We start from the raw sequence: 12,511 nt of genomic DNA, 5'->3' as shown, positions 1-12,511 counted from the left end.
CCAGGCTGCTCAGGGCTTGGCCCAGTGGGGGCCTGAAACCCTCCAAGGATGGAGACGGCACAGCCGCTCAGGGTGACCCGCTCCGCTGCCCGATGGGGAAAGTTTCTCCCTATACTCAGCCTGAACCTCTCTCATTTCAACTTGTGCCCATTGCTTCTCACCCTACCACCCTGCACCGCTGTGAGGAGCCCAGCTCCATCTCCTCCATGACCCCTCGTCAGTGCTGGGGGCTGTTAGGTGCTCCAAAGCCATCCCTTCTCCAGCCCAGCTCCCCCAGCCTCTCCTCATGGGGCAAGTGCTCCAGCCCCACCACCTTGGGGCCCCTCCCCTGAGTTCCCTCCAGTTTGTCCACATCTTTCTTGTGTCAGGTCCCAAAACTGGACTCAGTATCCAGACGTGGTCTGACGAGTGCCGCACAGAGGGGTACTATCCCTTCCCTTGATCTTCGGGCCGTACCCCTGATCACACAGCTCAGGAGCTGCTGGCTGCCTTTGCTGCCAGGGCACACCACAGGCTCACATTCAGCTAGCTGCCCACCACCACCTGAGGGCTTTCCTGCAGAGCTGCTCCCCAGCCCCTCCGTCCCCTGACAGTGTCGTTGCAGGGGCTCACCCTTCCCAGGTGCCAGGCAAGTATCTGCCTCAAAGAAAAATGCTTCAGAACACTTCAGGTAAATCATTTTAATTATTGCTGTGAACAAGGAACAAAGAAGTTTCTGTCCAAGTTTAAAAAAATCCAGCAACGTTTTCTTCAAGCAGCAGTCATTCCCCAGTTCTTGGGATTCAGAGTATGCATTTTGCCATCTTCTGAAAAAAGCTCTAATTGTAGCCAAGCTGTCTGTGAAGAATTGCAGGCTGCAGAAGGTTGAAGGGCAGCACGATCAAAATGCCAGAATGCTTTTGGCAGAACAAGCTGTATCATGAAACCAAAATGTTTTGTCGAGAGTTGAGTTCCTGCACAGCTCTGCAGAAACGCCTCAGTAGTCTGTAGCACTGCGCTCTGGCTCGGCAATGCCTCCTCCAACCATCCTCACCACACTGCTCTAAGTGCTATAACCTGGGCAGAACCTAATCCAAGCCATCTCTTTTAGGAATATGCATCTGACACTAGGATTTGGAAGGGTATAGGACAGGTTTCCTCATTTTCATGCAAACTGGATTTGTCTCGAGTAGAAATTCTCTGTTCCTCCTGGTTTCCATTATTTCATACGACCGGGGGCGTCTCATTCCTGCAGTACCCGCTTCAATGGTAGTTCAGCCATAAGATGCCACATTTTATTTGGGCTGGCGAAGTGTCATTCTTGAACATAACCAGGGGGTTGCTTGCAGAGACTTGAGTTTCATTGGAGAGAAGAAACCATCACTCCCAAACCTGAGAGGAAATTGGCTGGGCATTGGCTGATGCTGGTCCAGCCAGCTGGAACTGAGGGACATCAGCCCAGTATCAGCAGAAATAGTGCAGATCACAGAAATTAGGCCTCTGGCGTCAGGAGCTCGCACGTGCTTCGGGGACTGCAGCGAACAGCTCTTAACTCACGAGGGACAGACACATCTGGCCGAGGCTGTTGGCTTTGCTCAAGGTAACGGAACATTAGGCTGCATATTTAGGCTCTGTGAACATTTATTTGTGATGCTGGGAAACATGCATAGCTTATCCTAGGGGTCTTCTCCTGGTATTACTTCATGACATCCACTGCGCGTATGCCCTGCTTACATTGAAATGTCCGGGTAGCCAATTCAAGCTCTTAAAAGTTAGGAAATGCCAAAATTCATGCAATTCTCCTTCACTGCTCTCATGCTTGGGGTCATGTTGTCTTTTACTGCCTACACATCAACCAAAGCATCAATTAGTTCAAGCTATGCAAATTGTTTTAAAAAGCTAAAAAGCCTAGTTTGCAATTTAAAATGGGATCCAGATGCCCTCATCACTTCAAGAGAGGAAAAAAAAGGCATTAAGTGGTAACTGGTTTTTTGTGTTACATGGCACGCATCCAAGTCGAACTTGCATATAAAAATAAACCTCATGAGTTCATTGTTCTGAACTTACAGCCAAATGTCCTGTTTGTCTTGTTGAGTTTAAATATTTTGTGACTAAGCTGTATAAAACATACTTTTCAAAAAAAACCAGTAACAGTAACTAGCGAAATCTAAATAAAACAATGATTTACTTCTTTGTATACTTCTAGCCATTGCACAACCTTTGGATCTTCTGATAGAATTAATTTGAAAATAGCCTAAATATTCATTTATTTCTCCGTTCCCATAGAAACTCTGACAACAATGATTCATTTCTAAGAATTATTAAGTCCCTGACCATGGAATTCATACCGTTCTTCTCCACAAGGCTCCAATAGCTAGCACACTGTACTGCAAAGAAAGCTCACCTGAAGGACAGATTATCTATTTTTGTTTGTCAGCTTCACTTTCTTGGAAACGGACAGCCTCACTTTTTCACCACAGGTGATCTGCAAAAAACCCAAAGCGTCAGAAGCGGTATGTTCTGCCGTGGCGAGGAAAGAACTGGATTTGCTCTGCTAAACTGGAAGCACGTGGGACGAACGCAACCCTGCTGCAAATGGAGAGGGACCCTGCAGCCTAGCACAGCAATTGTCTCATACACCATGAGAAGGGACAACACACCAGCTGGGATGGAGTGAGGGGGGTAAGGCCCTGACAGCCTCCCTCCTGACCCAGGTTGGTCCCTGCCTGACTTTTAGTACAGTGTACAGCAGAAGAGTGACTTGCCCAGAACAACTAGAAAACTGAGGGAAAACAGCAACTGACACAAAAGTGTCAAGCAAAAAATGGACCCCTCACCTCCAATCTGGACACATGCCATCTATGTAATTAACCCTTCATACTCATAATTTCTCTGGAACTTCAGCTTCCAGACCTTTTCAGTCCTTAGCCTCTGTGCCAAGACCATCAACAGAGATGACGGCTGCACTAATTTTGATAGTACTTTGGTGTTCAAGCACTTGCTTGGTGAAGCTACCTAAGAAAATCAGCGCTGTCCCACAGCAGGACAGCTGAGGGACATCACTTACCTCCTCAGCAACACAGTGCTTGCTAAAGGAAACACAATGAATGGCTTCTCTGGAAGGAAGAGGTGAGGTGGGCGCAGCTCATGAGGGTCTTGCACCCTCAGAATTACAACGCAAGAGAAGAAAAAGATACGCCAGCTCCACTATCTTGCGCAGTCATTTTCTGTCGTAAGGATGTGGTAGCATGGCTAGCTTAATGGTGCACAACGCACAGTCGAACTGAAAGACTATTTTTGCTCCCAAGGTTTATCATCAAGTAGATGTTGGCAGGTGAGAAACAGATGCAGAAAACACCCCACAACTGCTGCCTGCCAAGTGACTGTCAAGCTGTTCTGCAGCGCTGAAGACCAGCTCTGCCACTGACATTCATAAAGAAATACCCAGAAGTTTAAAATGGTTCCCAGGCTGCATGGACAAGTCAAGAATCATAAACAGTTACCTTTGACTTCCAGATTACACCAGAGAGTAATCTGGAAATTGTGTGATGGAAGGGAAAGTCGCACGGGGTCAACTAATTCCTTTCCAGCTACTACGGTAGAAAATAGATACTGGTCTTCCTTCATAGAGTAATGGGGCAGTCCTTCTGCAACCCCATCAAATCAAATGACTGAACCCATGGAAACTTCAAAGGTTTCATTTTTAAATGACTGCAAAAGAAAATGCAATCTTATAAAAGGGAAAAATAAATAATAAATAAATAAACTTTTAAAAACCCTATCATTTGGTAATGATGCTCATTTAGGTAATGCTACACTTAAGCATTTTCTATCCACATTAAAGTATATTTGTGGCTTTCATATAAACATGCTAGAGAGCTGTGGGTACTAAATGATTAGTAAATCATATACCCATTTACAGACACATTAGAGAACTAATCCACTGGTGTAATAGAAACTAAAATTACATTTGCAGGGATTTCTCCCACCCTCAAAATCCATAAGTGCAGTCAGGTTGGCAGCTCTCGGTTTGCACCGTGGCCCACGAGTTCCGGTGGGATCGTGCTGCGAGTAACCGTCAGCAGGGCAAGGGATGGAGGGCAAGAGACAAGGGGCACCGGTGGAGTTCATTAATGAACATGAGACTGAGTGTATACCAAGCACAACAAGTTTCTAATGAGCATGCACTGTTAGTTAGACTAGTAAAAAACACCCGGTAAGAAGTATCTTCAAGATCAAGAGCAGAACTGAACAGTGAGCTCTCTTACTCTTATGAATGATGCATAGAAGTGCTTTGGAGCAGCTTTTGCTCTTGCTATTATTAGGCCTTACTTATGTATCACTCAGGTGTACAAGGTAATTCACAACAGGCAGACTTTGCCAAACACAACATAATTCCTGTCACACGGTGCTGAGAGCACAGGAGCGGTGGCAGTTTCAGCGCAGCAAAAACAGCTCAAGAAGGCACCACCCGGGCTCTGGGTGCTGACACACAACCGCGTCCTGCCCATCACAGCAGATCACATGGGTCAGGCAGAAGGAAAGCATTTTCACTCGATGACTCAATGCAGAAAGGAAAAGCCCCATGGGTTTGATCCTGATGTAGTAAGAAAAGGTAACGTCCAAGCTGGAAGTATAATTTAAAGCATGAACACTGTAATTTCAGTATCAGCAGTATAATTTAAACTCCTTGTGGACTGCAAGCATTGTTTTTGGCTATGGTTAAAACTAGGAGATGAAATGGAAAAAGATTAAATGGAGGGTAAGTTAAGTTACCAACTATGAATGTCCAACATGGACAAGATATCTAACTAGTTTTGTGGTGTGTTGATGTGGCAGCTTCTAGCATGCCTTAGAAATCCGAAGCGAGGGTGTCTGAGACACCAGAAAACAGTCGCTGTCAGCTGAAAATACAGAGCTTTTTGTCCAGAATGTGGGCTGCTCGGCTGTTTCTGCTGTGGTATATCAGTTACAGTGCCAAGGAACGTTCCTAGTCCCTGAAACTTGATCATCTGTATTGTTAATTTATTAGAACAGTTTCTGGCAAGCCTTCGGCACATCCTGATATCACAGTCCACAGGTATGGTTTGGGAGTTAGCACAGCCCAGAGACCCTTCCCAGCTGCCTGTTTGCCTGCAGCCACTCTGCGCTGGGGGGAGAGAGAGGGTAATACCATGGAGGTGGCTCATCCCCTGCCAGCTGCTAAGAACAGTCCCAGGAGTGTTTAGTCCAGCGGTACGGACGTAGCCCTTGCACCCTGAGAACACTGAGCCAGCTGGGAAGAAGTGGGGCCAGATCGAGAAGTTTCATTTCAGATTTTCTTCTTGCCACCACTGATTTTTTTCAGGGAGCCAAATCTCTAAGGAAGAATAGGTTCCACCTCTTCAGTTTGGACGGCTGCATCTACCCTTGGAAGTCAATACATTGACCATTTGTGGTTTAAGTAGATGTTCGACTGAATGATGCCACAGGAAAGGTTTGGACGTAACGTCTGTTAGTGAGGCACAGAAAGTACACAGAAGATGGTGTGGCCACACCTTTTTCCATCTTTTTTGCATCCAGCCTAGATCTGCCTGGTCTCTGGCATGTAATACAGCACAAAATGTAACACACTCATGCAATGGCAGAGAGGAGACCATCAGGAAATTGTTCATTAACACAATGCCAGTCTCTTGTAGGATAAGACTTGGTATGGCCAGTCCCTGAGTGCAGTGCATCTCATGGAGTCAACACATGGTGCCCCTTTATACGTTTCTGGTTCACGTGACTCAGCAGGAGTAGTTTGACAGAGCATGAGAAATCCAAAGCTCAGCCCACACAAGACAGAGCCACTGCCAACAGGCTTGGAAAAGAGCTCAAAGCTGGCAGGGTTTGCACTGACCAGCCAACCAAGACCGTGCATCTGCTCTCTGTTCACGGTTTACAGCTTTTTATTGCTTTTTATAGCAACAGATGCTTTTAGTGGCATCTTTAGTCACACCGGTGTTTTCTCACCTCTGCTTGATCAAAAACCTACAGACTTTCCTTTCAGGTGTGGATCTTGCTAATGATGCCCAGGCTGTAGCCAACTCAAGAGAAGGTCACTGCATAGCTTTGGCAGAGAAGGGAGGTACATATTGAATTAAAACTATCTGAAGATGGAAACTGACAACTGGGTGGTGATGGATGTCTTATCAGAAGCATGAAACCAGTGATCTGCAAGAGGGACCAATTACCTTTCCATATAAATTATTGCCTCTCTCCATTCGTGCTGCAGAAGGCTGAGCTGTAGATCTCAGACTACAGGCAGGAAGGGAGACCCAGCAGCAGGTTATGATGCTGGAATTCAGCCTGCTGCTTTACCCAAAATCGGCTAGTTCAGTATATACAAGTCTGCTGACCTTCAAAACATATAATTTCTGAGATTTGGATAGAGGTTAGGAAAAAAAAAATGGGGAAGGATCTAAGGGAGAATGGGGTATTCTTACCTAATTATCACTGGAGGGTTTTTTAGGGTTCATCTTTGTAAGCTGTTGTCTTCTGTTTTAGAACTGTGTACAAGTCTTTAAGGGATGAGAGGAAACTTTCAATGATAGTAGAGATTAGGAGAGGTACAGATTTTTTTTTTTTAATTCTGTTTAAATACAGTGGACAACAATGAAAACAGCTGGGGCCACACTAGAGGACATACCAGACTGAAATAGGGGAAGGGTATTAGTTTCTCAAGGTTTCCTTTGTTTCTGTTAAGAAACACTGTTGAATGTCCTTGAAGGAAAGACATCAGAGGCTTCAGAGCAGCAGATGGTTTGAGCTAGATGGACAGATGCAGCAGGGATGTGTCTAGGAGAGGCTGGCTGCTGCCTCACCGCTCTTACATGGTGTAGTGGACACGTGTGTGCACTCACACACACACTCACACACGGACACAAATGGCAAAGCTACAGTACGCTCACAACGTCTCATACTTCAGCGAACCAACCCTCGAGCAAGAAAGGATAACAACCAACCATGCAGCGAGGTTGCTGAAAGCTGTTGGGGCTGTTTGACGCCCACCCCAGTGCCTGGGCAGCCCTTTCAGACACAAGGGCTCAGGACAAATGCTTAACTTGGCATACAAAGAGTGAAGAAAGAGGATTCAAACACTCACATCCGTGCTCGAGGACTAGGCATGGCTTTATTATAAAACATAAAATAATGAAGAAAGAGCTATTTTAAAAGTAAAGCCTGCATTGACTCATTCTCTTCTGTCCATCCTGGTCTTTCCTACTTACTTCATCTTTTCCGATCAGTAGAGATTAGATACGTAAATAAAGTTTTTGTGCTGGAGCTGATAGCTAGCTTGCCAAACAGATTTGGATGAAGGCTTTTCTAGGCATATTGTAAATATAGAATTGCTGCAAATAAACCACAGGAAGGACTTTTAGGATCGCTTTCCTCTTGCCATCCCTTCCCTTCCACATAGCAAGACATGACATGTTTGCTGTCCTTGTAGCCGGGGCAGTATATACAGCCCAGCGGCAGCTGTATGTGGAGGGGACTTCCAGCTTTCCATGGAAGTCCCCTCCACAAGGCACACAGCACATTTCTGGGGCTCGGGCGGGCAGCAACGAGCAGCGTCCCGGGGCGGCTGCAAGGGTTATTGGATTTTTCAGAGCATGGCAGAGGAGCATTACCACAACGGGGTCACTGTGTCACTGGAGACCACAAGAAGTAAAATCTGACAATTTAGGAAATTATCTGTACTCCAGGATAACCAAAACCACATTTTCACTTAGCGTATTCCCTGAAGTGTCTAATTGCTCCTCTCCAGCTTTTTACTAGAATAAACACTTTTGTTAGTAATGTAAAGGAAACAATCTGTCTTTGGGTGTGCTTTTTTGTTTTCTTCCAAAGGCCGTCCACAGGGAGGAATTAGCCTGATCCAGAGCTAAACGGTGCCCTCATTTGCAACAGTGCAACCCCACTGACTCCAGAAGCCTTTGATTTCCCCACCTCCCCCATGCAGGAAGACTGGAATAAATTATTCATAATGCCAGCCCTCCTCCTTCCTTTCCACCGGTGTGGGAGAAATGGGGCTTGAAGTGGTCAGGGCACGCCTGCTCTTCTGGAGCTCTGACACTGAGAAAAGAAGGGAAGGGAAAGGTTAGAAATGCACTCGTGGCCAGGGTTCATATAAATTAGAATCTGGGAATTAAGAAGCATTCACTGGATGACACAAGCTTTGTCTCCAATGGTTCCCCCCCCCGCCCCCGATGCACAGGGACAGTAACATTGGTCAATAATTTAGCCCAGGTGTTGCAGATGACTGACAGCATGCGCCTTTGTCCAGAAAAGCAAAGCATGCCAGCATTACTACATATCCTTTTAGGTGATCAGTGGAGCAGTTCACACAGCTAGGATTGCCTATTGATGGGGAGGGGATCGTATATTCAGAAACAAAGTTAGCCACACCTTAAGATCAAGTAGTGCCATTATATGCTAATTAAAACACTAAACTATCTTGTGACCTTCATGTAATACTTCCCTATTTATATCCACTACTGCACAATCTGCACAATCTGTGTAAAATATTATTAGGACAGTTGCTGATTAATTACTAATATGTTGTAATAAAATCCTGTTAATATGCTTATATTGGGCTTTCTGTTATTAACAATTAAACAGGAAAGCTTGTCTCTCATCCCATTGGAACTGAGGGCCAAATCCAACTTCAGAGGTTCCTGTCTGTGTTCCTGTTTTGTTCTCTCATTGCTCCTAGCTTTATTAAGATAATTTTCTTAAGTGAGTGCTACTGTAAATGCTTTTACAGGTACCGCTAATGACTCATCATCATCCCTCCCAACTACCCAGCTGTACCTCTACTGGCATCACAAGAGAACTCTAAGGCGACCGAAAAACAAAACCAATACTGGAAAAATAATCAAGTTCTGATCATTTCCAGTCTGCTTTGACTTCCCTTCTTTTTGCATTTATCAGAGGACTGGTATATACCTCTGCCGAAGGGGAGATGTGCTGTGGGTGGAACAAATGTGAGCAGGTGGGGATGGTAAAAGGTATAGGCAGCATCCGCTCACAACATGAAGCCAAGGTCCTGGCCCCTTGGCAGGACTTCTTTCTTAGATCCATGCTCATCGTGGTGATACCTGAAGTCTCTTTGAGGATGTGCCACTGTGGGACTGCTTCCTCCATCTGACCCTAACTGAACCCAGCTATACGTAAGGAGGTTTGAAATGCAGCGCAGTCCATAACCAGTTTCTTTCCAAGATCAACTAACTGAGGCATTTATTTTCAGCTATATGATGCCTCTGTAAACGAGCATGCTGGGAAGAAGACAGCATAAGCAAGAGAGGAGAGAGGTGGAGGAAGGAGTAAAGATTGCTTGGGAAACGGGAGTTTGGAAAGGAAGGGAGATGCAGAGAGAGAGAATCATGCGGAAAAACTGCCTGCCATGTCTCTGAGAGACGGATGCTGCCCAGTGACAGCACTGATCCTCATGCAAGCATGCAATGCAGTTACTGCTCACTGCAGGAATCTGTCATCAAGCAGGCAAATATGGAAAAACCCCACAAAACTTTGTACCTTTTTTTTACGTAAGGTTTTCAGCGGTTTTTTAAACAACCATGTCAGGGCCCTTGCCTGCAGGCTATTGTTGTCCACAGTGACTCTCCATCTGTCTCAGATGCACACGGGGAAGAAACCACATTCATCATTATTGATTACTTTTGGTCTTGAAGGGCTTTGTAATGGAAAGGCCGATGTCAGTGTAAGACAATAGATATGGTGAGACCTTCCCCAGGCTTCTTTGTTTAGGCTCAGCGGGTGCCTCAGGCACTTTGTGTATATGTCTAAACCAAACATCAGTCAGAAACCTGCCATGTCCACGGGATACAAAAAGCTGGTATCTCAATGCGTGAGAGAATTTCACAGCCAGGGTCAAGTTTACTTTGAAGACTACGTTGTGAGGGGAGAAATGCCTTGGATTTTTAATAGGACAAAAGTCAGTGTTGTTCATTTCTAGGGTCTCAGATTGTCTTAAAACTAGAGATAGGATCCAGAGCTGTGTTGCAGCTGGGACTTTTACATTATGAACTCTCACAAACACTGGAAATCACCTATACTCACTGCTTGGTTGTAAATCTTCCCCATAAAATCAGTGGGCAAAACTACTCCTGTTGCGAAAACCCAACACACCTCAGCCTAAAGGAACATCCTGGGATACAGAAAGATGATATGCAAAACTGAAATGCAGTAGCAGTACCAATTTCTGTTGGCATTTTTGTGCCATCTACTATAAGAACCCAGAGAACAGCCGTGGCTAGATTCCCTGCATTGTGAACTGATGCAGAACCAAGGCAAAAGGCTTTACCTTTTGCTGGTTTGCTTCCAAAACAATTACAAAAAGTCATTCCATTTTGGGAAGGAAAAGTGAGTGAGAAGTGGGAACAAATATTTAGAAACATATAGAGAGATTAAGCAAAGAGATTTCTTGCATAAATTGTCTTCTTTCTTTCCCCCCCATCATTGTTCTTTATATAAATAAACCCAGCACATGTAACACCATTTAACTTCATGACCAGTGAAAGCTTTTAACCATTTCCTTCTTTCTGTTTCTGATTTTATCTGAAAATAAAACATGGCATTTTGCTATCTTGAAATTTCAGCTTAGACAACAGAAAGCTCCAAAGGAGATCCAACAGTAATAAACACTAATGGATAACTCTCTGTGCTGAAGAGCTCAGCTCTCTCTGCAAAGAAATACAAATCATCTAATCAGAAACGCAGATCTAGCTCTTGCACACTTCTAGATTATCAGCCTGAGATTGTGTGAGTAGCTTGAGCTACTTACACAGAAACTAGAGGAAATGTGGAAACAAAAAGAAAGCTGGAGATGGTAACCTGAAGACCTACCTTAAGTCTATCTGCAGGTCAGTCAACTAAAAAGCTGTCTGTGGAGTAAAACAGGCCCTCAGTCAAGAGGAAACAGTTGTAGTAGAAGTTGTATTGATTTTTTGTGAGTTGCACTTTCCAAGATTCATTTCTGAACTATACCAGTTCACTGAAAACGTCAGGTTTCTGAAGACTGTACCACCACCCCCTGCAGAATACTAGAAAAACGCAAGTAAACAGTGTTTTATTAACAGCAGCTCCATGATTCAGAATCTCTCCAGCTGGATTCATCAGATGTTATAAAGGCTTACCTCACAGACTGACCAGCAAAATTCCCGTATTAGAGTGACTTGCTACACCATGGGAGGCTCTTAGACCTGTGCTAGCCTCCCATTCAGATGAGGGATGTGCCCACCTCTCAGAAAACAAAGAAGGGATCTGCAAAAACGGAAAAAAATTTAGGTAGTTTAGTACCTGTTTAATAGCGTTCATACAGGGTGTTCTCTGCTGTGACACTATCTATGCTACGTTTGGCCAAGTGCTCCCACTCAAGTGCCCCCACGGTAGTAGCTAAAGCAGTATAAGGAATAAGCTGTGGCCCTGCCTTTAAGCTTAGCTGTTCCTCCTCAGGTACTCTGAAGTGCTTTGCACTACTATCAATCACTATGAAACTTTCTTGGAAGAGCAGTGAAGCCAAGGACTCCTAGGGTAGCATTTAGATACTTGCATCCAAGAAAGAAATCCGTACCAAAAAAATCTCCCAAAGCCCATCTTTAATTGGAAGTCCATAATGACAGACATTTTTGCAACCATGCCTACCCAAAAGCTATCTTGACTCTGCAGGGCACCTCAACACCTTGGGACTTGCACGCTGTCACCCTTACTCCAAGTATGGTGAGGCTTCCAAGGTTTTCGTTAGTAAATAAAACGGTGCATGGGAACACTTCTGGCCACTAGGATAGGTTTGTCTAGACTAATAAACTCCAAGGATGGCGCATGGCATGAGATATACCCACATCAACCAGCTTTCTCCCAAGCAATTCCTGATGGTTTGGGAGTTGGAGGGTCCGAGGGACCTTTCCCAATAGGCAGTGTGCATGCAGCCACCAGCTGCTGGGTGACAAAAATTTGCTACCATAGATGTGAGCTATTCTGTGGGCCAGTTGACTTCAGTGCCCAGGAAGATCTTCAATCCATTTAATTTATTAATGCAGATCTAGCTGAAGGCAGCCCAACCCAGTATATCACTGGCTTTACCTAACACTCAGCTGTACTGATGTCAGTGCACTGAAGCCACATCAGCATGCAGGAAGCAGTGATAGATCGATGAAGTCAGGGAAGGAGAGTAAGTAAAAAACTACCTGCATTTAGCCTGTCGCCTAGAGTGCTCCCATGGTTTGGTGTGTGGGTTCTTGTTCCCGTTGAGGAGTTGATTGTGTGTTTTTATCTAATGATTTTATCTAATGACTCTTTAATGGACATATATTCCCCCGGAGCTGGAACAGGAAAACAGCTGTAACTGTGTCACGACATAACGAGCTCTATGAAGCTCAATTTCCATTTGAAGGGAGGAATTTTTAATGATATTTATGAAGGAAAAACCTCATGCAAGCCATTAATTACTCCACTCAATGACTAAAGAAAGTAGTATATAATTTAAATATAC

At 44.7% G+C, this 12,511-nt stretch overlaps 1 long non-coding RNA gene across 1 annotated transcript; it reads right to left on the bottom strand.

Annotated features, from left to right (window-relative positions):
- Nucleotides 1-676: 676 nt before the first annotated feature.
- On the bottom strand, nucleotides 677-12,299 carry LOC142419344 (uncharacterized). Its single transcript, XR_012778541.1, has 4 exons — nucleotides 12,207-12,299; nucleotides 11,157-11,283; nucleotides 9,538-11,063; nucleotides 677-8,076 (listed from the first exon to the last, which is right to left on the bottom strand). It is a non-coding gene; the product is annotated as an uncharacterized LOC142419344 (long non-coding RNA).
- Nucleotides 12,300-12,511: the final 212 nt, after the last annotated feature.

Source organism: Mycteria americana, chromosome 1, assembly GCF_035582795.1.
Source record: "Mycteria americana isolate JAX WOST 10 ecotype Jacksonville Zoo and Gardens chromosome 1, USCA_MyAme_1.0, whole genome shotgun sequence".
Lineage (NCBI taxonomy): Eukaryota > Metazoa > Chordata > Aves > Ciconiiformes > Ciconiidae > Mycteria > Mycteria americana.
Note: the sequence above shows the minus strand (reverse complement) of the source record. Positions and strands in the feature narration are given on the sequence as shown.